At 46.2% G+C, this 10,129-nt stretch overlaps 1 protein-coding gene and 1 long non-coding RNA gene across 17 annotated transcripts in view; one reads left to right on the plus strand and one right to left on the minus strand.

Moving 5' to 3' along the window:
• Positions 1-1,111, minus strand: part of SETD5 (SET domain containing 5) — an 81,323-nt gene extending 80,212 nt beyond the window's left edge. For 7 of the 14 annotated variants that reach the window (XM_007192514.2, XM_007192511.2, XM_057554580.1 and 4 more), the window contains exon 1: positions 768-1,109. The gene's annotated coding sequence lies outside the window, so the exon portion shown is untranslated. Of the gene's footprint in view, positions 1-767 lie in introns of all 14 variants that reach the window. The other 7 variants (XM_057554589.1, XM_057554587.1, XM_057554584.1 and 4 more) reach the window with 3 other exon arrangements.
• Positions 171-8,856, plus strand: LOC103016108 (uncharacterized). 3 transcript variants are annotated; one of them, XR_009009460.1, is made up of 2 exons: positions 171-208; positions 7,402-8,856. It is a non-coding gene; the product is annotated as an uncharacterized LOC103016108 (long non-coding RNA). The 3 variants fall into 3 exon arrangements; XR_009009459.1 differs by lacking the exon at positions 171-208 and adding an exon at positions 1,259-1,321; XR_009009458.1 differs by lacking the exon at positions 171-208 and adding an exon at positions 1,338-6,108.
• Positions 8,857-10,129: the final 1,273 nt, after the last annotated feature.

The raw sequence follows: 10,129 nt of genomic DNA on the forward strand, positions 1-10,129 counted from the left end.
CGCACAGACGGAAAGGGAATTCATAAAGGCTACATTTTTCTGCCTTTAAAGACGTTCGCAAATGATCGCTCTCCACGCCCAAGGCAGGCAAAACGACACAATCTGGCTCAACTCCAAGCCAAAACCCTACAAATTCAGTAGGGCCATCTCAGAGATACTGGGGCAAACGCCACCGAGAGCCCAAGAATGCGAGCTGGGGGTGGCGAAGGTAACGCCTTTAGTGTGGGAAACGAAGCAATCATCTGCGATGGGGACCCAGGACGAGAGGGAAGGCGTCCAGGAACATTCTGGCGGGGGGGGGGGGGATGGAGATCGAGGCCCCCAGAGGGATCAGAGTTGTCACAAGGCCGCGCGAACGGGGGTGGGGGTGAGGTTTGGGGAGGGGGAGAAAGTGTGCCTGTGTATTTTGAGGGGAGGGCAGCGAGAGGCCTATCCTCAAGTAAAAGGTAAACGTGGAGTAGGCAGCTCCCAGGAAAAGGGGTGAAGAGGCGTGGGGGGAGGGGAGGCGTCCTGACCCAGGAAAGACGTGAAAAGGGTTGCGGGGTCAACGAGATTACCGACGGGGCCTCTCTGCCTGGGCAAGAGGGGTGCAACGGTGTGTGGGGGGTGGCGAGCGGGAAGAGAAGGGGCAGCATCCTCCTGCTGAGAGCCTGGGGAGGGCCAGGCCCACGTCCCGAGAGCGAGCGCGGGGAGACGGAGGAGGTGACCCTTCCCTCCCCCGGGGCCCGGTCGTGAAGGAAGGTCTCGCTTTTCTGTCGGACCCTTACCTTGTCCCAGGCCTGGGCCCGGGCTGCGGCGCACGGCACTCCCGGGAGGCAGCAGGACTCGAGTTAGGCCCAACGCGGCGCCACGGCGTTTCCTGGCCGGGAATGGCCTGTGCCCGTGAGGTGGGGGTGGGGGGCAGAAAGGCGGAGCGAGCCAAAGGCGGGGAGGGGGAAGGGCCAGGGAAGGAAGGGGGGCCGGCACTACAGTGTTGGCGGACTGGCGGGACTGGGGCTGCGTGAGTCTCTGAGCGCAGGCGGGCGGCGGCCGCCCCTCCCCCGGCGGCGGCGGCGGCGGCGGCGGCGGCGGCGGCGGCGGCGGCGGCGGCGGCAGCTCACTCAGCCCGCTGCCCGAGCGGAAACGCCACTGACCGCACGGGGATTCCCAGCGCCGGCGCCAGGGGCACCCGGGACACGCCCCCTTCCGCAGCGCCATTGGCCCCTCCGCCCACCGCCCGGCACTCATTGGCCAACTCGCCGCCAATCAGCGGAAGCCGCCGGGGCCGCCTAGAGAAGAGGCTGTGCTCTAGAGCTCCCGCTCCTCAGAGAGCCTCGGCTAGGTAGGGGAGCGGAACTCTGGTGGGAGGGGGTGGCCTGGCGGTTTGGGGTGGGTGGGTGGCTGAGGTCGTCTGGCCGGTAGCTGGGGGTCGCCTTCCCCCGCGGGAAGTCGGGAGCATAGCGTTTGTTACGCTGCAAGGGAAAGAGGTGGTTAGAGGCAGGCGAGAGTGCGGCCCGCCCTGCGGCAACCGGAGGGGGAGGGAGAAGGGAGCGGAAAAGGCTCGAATCCGGACGGAGCCATTGCTCCCTCAGAGGGAGGGGCGCTTCCGGCTCTTCTGTCACTGATTGGTTGCCGCTCCTCCCGCCGTGTGTGAAAACACAAATGGCGTGTTTTGGTTGGAGCAAAGCGCCTGTCAGTTACAGCCTCGGGAGTGCGCAGCCGCCTAGAGACTCTCGCATTGCTCCCTGGGGGGTAGGTAGGTGGGGTGCGGAGAGAGCTGGACTGGCGGGCGCGGTCGGCCTCCCGCGGGGGGGAGGAGAGGGTCAGTGAAAGTGGCTCCGTGCGGACGTCCTGCCACCCTCCCCTTCCTTGGGGGGAGTCGGTTTACCCGCCGCCTGCTTGGCTTCGGCATCTGATTGGCTGCTGAAGCCCCGGCAACGGCCCCTTGTTATTGGCTCGGGTCCCAAATGAGCGAAACCACTGCGCGGGTCGGCGGGGAGGCGGTCGTTGGTACGGTCCTCCCCAAGGCCTAGCGCCGCAGTGTCTGGCCCCGCGCCCCTGCGCAACGTGGCAGGAAGCGCGCGCTGGAGGCGGGGGCGGGCTGCCGGGCCGAGGCTTCTGGGTGGCGGCGACTGCGGCTCCGCCCTGGGCGCCCGCCGCCTGAAGGACAAGACTAGCCAGACGTGCTCCCGGACCCGTGGGGGTGGAGGAAGGAGCGGGGGTCCTTCTGCTGGTTTGTGGGTGGGAGGCGCATGTTCTCCAAAAATCGGCGCGAGCTGCAATCCAGAAGGAGCTGCAGAGGAGGGGGCGGAGAGAAGGCCGCACCCTGCTCGGCAGGGGGAGGGGAGTGCCGCAATACCTTTATGGGAGTTCTCGGCTGCCTCCTGTCTCCTAAGGACCGCCCTGGGCCTAGAAAAATCCCTCCCTCCCCCGCGATCTCGTCATCGCCTCCATGTCGAGTCGCTCCTTCTCGATTATGGGCGGGATTCTTTTGCCCAGGCTTAACCTGATTCCTGGGCGTTGTCCTGCAGGGGACTGAGCAGGTGTAAGATTATGAGGACGAGCCCAGTTTCTCTACCCACAGACTTGAGTTTGTGTCGCAAAGTAATTATAATAGGGGTGGAAGGGGGAAATGGACTCCAGGCAACACCTGGGGCTGATTTTATGCAGCGAGACTGCGTGTTATTACTTTTTAAGATATTTTTGTCGCATTTTTCCTGGAGATTAAGGGAGATAGATTAAAGACATGATCTCCTGAGTTTTAAACTTTACCCATTTGAGGCCCTTGCTACACCACCAAAATACAGCATCTTAGATTTAAATCTTAATCTTAAAATTTTAGTCCCCACCCTTGCATCCCCAGGGTCAGTCATTTTAACAACTATCCCTCATGCTTTCAGCCCATTTTCTATTTGTTTTACTTGCTCATTTAGTCCCAGACATACCATTGGCTTTCTTCTCTCCTGTTTTTGGTAGCCCGGTAAGTCATGAAACCACACAGGCTACCCAACTTGAGCATAGGCCTCACGGTTGCCCAGCAATGCGTTTATTCCTCCCTTATGGATATTCTTGAATCTTCACCTTAATTTTCATTTTGTCCTTTTCCCTCAGCTGGGATTCTACTCCTGACCCTCTTCTCAGTCCAGATGATTTTGACTACTGCTTTCCTGAGAATTGGACGTGAGGTTTAGCAACATCTCTCTTTTATGTCCTTTGAATACCTTTCAGTCCATCTCCAGTGCTGTTCTCATCAGTAACTGAGCTCAGTTGCCATAATGCTAGTAGCCTCTGAACTAGTGTCTCCATCTCCGGTATCTGCTGATACAACTTTTGTGTGCCCAGGACAGTTGTCCCAACATAAAGATAGAGCATGAAAATAGCTGATCCAACTCCTTTATTGGCTCCCTAACTACTGACAGGATGAATTCCATCGATGCAAATGTGATATGCGAGGTTCCTCAATGGACTGATCTCACCTTAACAGCTTTTTCCTTTGCCACAGTTTTCCGCATATACACAAAAACATTACTTCTCAAGTCACACTGAATTGATTGCTGTTTACGCAAATCACAGTGAGATTATCAGACCTCTTTGTAGGGTGGTTCCTCCTGGAATGCTACCCTTGATAATCCTTACCCTTCCAGTAAAGACTGTTAAAACTCAAATATCATCTCGCCTTCTGTGATCTGCCGTCCTTTAAGCCAGACTCGCCTATAAAAAAGTTAGTGTTGCTTTTTCTTGGTCCCATAGCGGGTTGAATCATAGCACTTCTCAGGTTGTTGTTGTTGCTTGTTTAAATTCTCTTAACTATTCGGAGCTTCTTGAGGGCACAGGCTCTTGCTGAGTCTTGTACCTAAGCTCCTAGTATATTCCTTGATGGCTAGCCAACCCTAAATAAAAGATGTCCTTATAAGGTTTGATAGATGGGTCTCTCAAACACTTCTTTGTGTGCTTGCTAGTGCTCTAGATTAGCACTGTCCACTAGAACCTTCTGCAGTGATGGAAATACCCCATAGTTGTGCTGTCCAATATGTTGGCCACTAACCACACATTACTATTGAGCCCTGGAAATGTGGCTCTTATGACTAAGGAAGTCAGTTTTTAATTTTATGTAATTTAAGTTTAAATTGCCACTGTGGAGGTGTGGCTGTAGCCACAAACTTGTGTTGTAGATTGCAGAATACTTAATATGGACATTGATAATTTTGTCTTCATACTGAGCAGTAAGGAAATAAAAGTTGAACCTTTCTGGCCCATTTAGGTGTGAGCCACCCCCCTCCCCGCCCACCAAGTTGGTTGGTTGGTTGGTTTTAATACTTATTTGTATACTTTAGCTGACAGCTGAATCCAGCAAACCATTACTAAAGATAAACCTGCCTTGGACAATGGTGTGTTGAGAAAGCAACTGTTGATTCATTTGAGTTTCAAGAATGCATAAGGGATTTTAGGAAAGTGGGATTTCATTAAATCATAACGGTGACAGAAGTTTGATGAGGAATAGGACTATATCTGATGTTAGTGAAACTAGCCCTGAATTTCAGTTCTACAAAATTTTTAATTTTGGAAAACCTTCATCAGAGGAGGCCCTAAGTATCGTATCTTAAGTTACAGGAAATCATCACTAAGTTTTCATTCTGATGAAGTATAAGTTAATAGATATGTTTTAACACCAAAATGCTTTTTGGTTTATATGTTAATATAGATAGCATCTTGTAAATTTCAATTTTTATATATATATATTTTTTTAATATTTTATTTATTTATTTATTTATTTTTGGCTCTGTTGGGTCTTCGCCTCTGTGCGAGGGCTTTCTCCAGTTGTGGCAAGTGGGGGCCACTCTTCATCGCGGTGCGCGGGCCTCTCACCATCGCGGCCTCTCTTGTTGCGGAGCACAGGCTCCAGACACGCAGGCTCAGTAGTTGTGGCTCACGGGCCTAGTTGCTCCGCGGCATGTGGGATCCTCCCAGACCAGGGCTCGAACCCGTGTCCCCTGCATTAGCAGGCAGACTCCCAACCACTGCGCCACCAGGGAAGCCCCCAATTTTTTATATTTAAAAGATAAGTTTTTTAACTTAAAATTTCTTAAGATTTCTCCTTAAAATATGAGAAGTGCACATAATTGGCTTGCTATTTAATGCAGATTCCCAGTCCCACACCCGGAGATTCTGAATTCAGTTAAGACTGGTGGGGGTCACTAGAATTCTGTGTCTTTTATATGCTTCTGATGTTGGTGGTCCAGAAATCACACTGCAAATACAGCCCCAAGGAGCTACAGTATGCCTATCTTACAAAAATGATTACAACTTCAGGGAAACTGTATGTCCCCTTTACTTGGTAATTTTTTCCTCCAGAAAAACTGAATAAATGGGGAAACATTTTGAAAGGCAAAAAAAAGAGTTATATTTAATAGTTTGGGAAACTTATAGGTCAGACTGCTTTGTTGTTAAAAGGAATGTTAAACTATTCCAAGTAATCTTTTTTTTTACTTTTTTACCAAGAAAGTTCCCTTTTTTGTCTTGTTTTCCCACTAAATGCATTCCTCAATGATATGGATTTGTTCTTGATTCCCTGGTGCCTGAACACAGAGCTGGGTACTCAATAAATGTTGATTTTATTGATTTATATGTGAAATTTGTTTTCAAGTAATAGTTTAAATCCACAGAAGCAATGCTCCTTTTATGGAGAAACTTTAGGATCATACTTAACCCAAGTCACCTAATATTCTATTCATAAAGGAAACTGATGCCTCATGGTCTCTGAATACATTTGTCTGCCATTCAGCTCTTCCTTGGGTTTCCTGTGCAAACCCTTGCACTTATCCTCTTCCTGTGCTTGACTTCCTTAGGCTTTATTACAATTTTTAAACAAACCAGCTACTTACCTCCCTCTGAAGTAGAGCCATATTATTTCTTACACTCCTAGGACAGAAATTAAGTAGAGTGAAAACTTGTACTTGCATGAGAGAGTTGAAGGTTTTGTAAGGGATTTTATAATCTTTTTTTTTTTTTTTTTAAGATTTACAAAATTTGAACTACATAATGTTTCATTTTTTATGCACGGAAGAGGTTTGGTATAATTATGGTTTGCAACTGTTAATCCAGAATATGATACGGATCAACATCACAAGGGTAAGACTAGTTTGTTTTAAGCCCATCTTAATTGTAGAGCACATTGTTAGGTCACATATCCAGAAGTCTGGTACTTTACTTTGCAGGCTGAGAATTCTTGATTTAGTTACCAAGTAGCGTACTACTTTATATTGGAGGACGTATTTCTCCAGAAGACTTTTCTTCTTATCCATGACTCCCCATGGAGTCTTGATGGAGTGGGTGAGAAACTGGGTTATTAGAGAACTGTTAATAGAATGGTATAAAATATTTAGGTTTATTTTATCTAGGCCAGAGTTGAACTTGATGACTTATTCCTGGTATCATGGTGTATACCTTCCTGGTGACTAGAGAGATTATTTTCTGCCTCTCTGATTATATCTGAAAGTCATGGTTACACTTAATAATCCTACTTTCTAGCTTTTTTCCTGGACCTTTGCTTTGTACTGGTACTTAGTCACCCTTTGTGTTCTAGTTTTATGGGTTTTTAAAAAACATGTTTATGATTGGCTCTTCCTGCTGACAACAGTAACACATTTTCAGATCACATTTATAGAATTGGTTATTTTACCAGCTAACGAACCCCACCTCTAGCATATGGATTCTAGTCAATTCAGTCAACATTCTTTACAGACTTTCTTCTTTTTACTGACCTTTGGTTAAAATCTCATCCCAGACTTTTTGGTATAATAAGTAGTGGCAACTTACTAGTGCATACTATGGGCAAAGCTAATGGAAACACAAGTTAGAAGAAATGAACTAATAATATTGAGTGCCAGTTGTGTACCAGATAGTATGCCAGACTCTGCCAGTGTATTTAGTGTGGTTCTGCTACGTAAAACCTCATCTTACAGAGTAGGAAACTGAAGCTGTGAGGTTGAACAACTTTCCTATAGACATAGCAACTAATTAAGGGCTGGGGATTGAGACTGATCTGACTTGCTTAGTATTCCTTACCAATTTAGGGTACTGTGTTTCTCTGGTGGAAACAGTCTTTTAGGAAATTTAATCTGGCTACAGATATAGGATGGGTTGTAGGGTTGAAGGCAGAGAGACCGCTTAGGAGATTCTTTTACAGTAGTCCAAACGGGAAGTGATGTGGTCTGGTATACAGTGATGGCAGTCAAAATGGAAAGGAAGTTACAAGAGTCGGACTGACCAAATGGTCACTGAAAATGGTCTCAACACATCACTTCTCAAGGAAGCCTTCCTTGATGCCTTAACTCCACTATATTGGGTACCCCACCTGAATGCTGTCATAGCATTTCTCACAATTGTAATTAGTAATTGGGGTTTTTTTCCTTATTTTTTTAGGTTGCTCCTTGAGGGCATGACATTGCTTGTTTATGGCTATATCCCTACTGTGTAAGCATACAGAGGTCTTCAAGGTCAAAACTGTTCTCATAATACAGTAAGTCCCCTACATACTAACCTTCAAGTTGCGAACTTTCAAAGATGCGAACATGTGTTTGCACGTCCAGTCGTGTAAGTTAGTTCACGTGTCTGGCGTACATTGTCATGTGCCTGCATCCTCTACAAGTGGTTGTGCTTTTTTGTACTTTATAGAGTACAGTAGTATAGTATCTTTATTTCAAGCCCAGCATGTCCAAAAGCGCTGTAGCTGGTACTGCTCAGAAGCCCCAGGTGATAATGATGGAAACAAAAGTGAAAATAATTGAGAGGGTGGAGTGAGGCGAAAAGATGGTAGACGTTGCTCATTCTTATAACATGAATCGTTCAACCATCAGCATGATTCTAAAGAACAAGAACAAGGACAAGATCATGGAACAGGTGAAGTCTGCTGTGCCGATGATGGCGACAATAACGTTGAAGAAGCGGGAAAAGTCATGGAGATGGAGAAACTTCTCAGTGCGTGGATTCAGGATCAGCATCAGCATCGAGTCCCCCTCAGCGTAATGCTGATGCAAGAAAAGCTAAAAGCCTTTATGAAGACTTGAAGAAGAAACATGGCGAAGAACCAGACGGTGCATCTTTTAATGTCAGCCATGGCTGGTTTCATCAGTTCAAGGCTAGAGCCAGCCTTCACAACGTAAAAGTAAGTGGTGAGGTCAAAAAAAAAAAAAAAAAGTAAGTGGTGAGGCAGCGAGTGCCCATATGGTAGCTGCCCGGGATAAGGAGTCCAAAGAGGTTTTTAGCAACTTAGTGACCCTCAGAGAGAAGCTGGAGCTAGATCTGCAAGAGGACGACTTCATTGAACTCCTTGCTGTGCAACACGAGGAGCTTACTAACGAAGACCAATGGAATTGGAGGCCCAGAGAAAGGACGAAGAGAGACAAGAGGCGGAAGAAGTAACCGAAGAGATTCACAATACAGGAAATGGCAAGGGGATTTTCTTTATTCAAAGAGGCACTGTTAGTTTTTGAGGCGCAGGATCTGAATGTAGAACAGTACATGAAGGTTGCAGCAGCTGTTCAGGATGCAATCCAGTGCTACCGTGTCATCTACGATGAGAAGAAAAGAGCTACTGCCCAGACATCACTGGATTGTTTTTTCAAGAGGGTAGATAGAATTGAATCCAGCAAGGAACCAGAACCTGTGCCATCAATGTCAGGTGTGAGTGAAACTGCAGCTTTGACCTCCGTCTCCTACTGCTGATGATCCTTCAGTTCTACCATCTCCCACCTCCTCTCCCTCCTCCAGTCAGTAACTCTTGCCTGTTCACTCGATGCCAGGCCTTGTATGCCAGCTGTTGTACTGTACTACTGTACTTTTTAAGGTACTGTACTGTAAGATTAAAAATGTTTTATATTTTGTGTGTGTTTTTTATATAAACCTATTATAGTACAGTACTATATAGCCGATTGGGTACCTAGGCTAACTTTGTTGGACTTATGAACAAATTGCACTTACAAATGCCCTCTTGGAACTGAACTCGTTCATTATGTACGGGGCTTTCCGTACTAAGACATAACTTACCTTTTCAACTCATTCTCACAAGTACGTAGAGGCTACATGATATGTGTTGGATGACATCATCACTGATGTTAATTGAATGGTGCTGTATATTCTTGAATTTTTCATAATTTCCTAAGGTGGTAGGTTTAGGGTATGAATATCTGTTGTCTTTAGAAATTAATTCACTCTTCAGGTTACACCTCCAAAATCCCAGCAAACCTCAGTATTATGCAGTTGTTATAAAATCTTGTAGTTTTCTTTCTTTTCACCTAAACATAAACGTGAATACATTCTGTAATGAAATAAGGTGATGAATATTTCAGAGTTGTCTGATGCATAGGGAGAATCAACTCCAAAAAACTATGAGAAAAACCTACTGAAGTATCTTAAAGGATAGGTTATTGTATGAGATTACATGCTTTGTAATGTGCCATTCTTTGCCGAAAATATAGTTACTTCCGTGAAAGTGTTAATGTGATATCTTTTTACTGTATTTTACTTTTTTTCTGTTTTAATTTCTGATTATGGTAAAATATTGGTAAACAGAGCTACTTGGAGCCCTCAGTTTTTAAGAATGTGAAGGGGTCCTAAGCCAAGAAGTTTGAGAAAGCTGCTGTAGCACAGTGTATATTGTAAACAAACACTCATGCCTGTTGAGTAGCTGGATGTAGTTAAAAATGACTCCCAGCATTAAGTGTAGATTACTGGGAGGATGGGCATGCTAGGACAGGGAGCAGGTTTTAGTGGAGAAAGATAGGCTCCTGCTGAGTTTAAGTAGGACATACAGGAGAAGGGGTAACAATAGTAGGCAGTTGGAAATTCAGAATTTGGGCTTGAGAAAAACTAAAACACCATTCTTCTTTCCAGTGAAAACTGCTTTCATCATGGAATATATCACTGAACAGCTACTACCTCACAACTCATTGGCATACGTGTTAGCCTTGGGGCAAAAGTATGAGGGTGACAGAGCAGGCTTCTTGTAAACAATGATAAATTTTTTCACGTTGTGCACATTTTAAAATTTGGTACAGGAGAGACCTATATATGGTGTTTCTCTTGAACTTAAAAAAAAAAAGTAACTAAGGTACAATAATTTGATTTTTTGTCCTAGAATTTTCAAACTTTC

This window comes from Balaenoptera acutorostrata, chromosome 10, assembly GCF_949987535.1.
Source record: "Balaenoptera acutorostrata chromosome 10, mBalAcu1.1, whole genome shotgun sequence".
Taxonomy (NCBI): Eukaryota; Metazoa; Chordata; class Mammalia; order Artiodactyla; family Balaenopteridae; genus Balaenoptera; species Balaenoptera acutorostrata.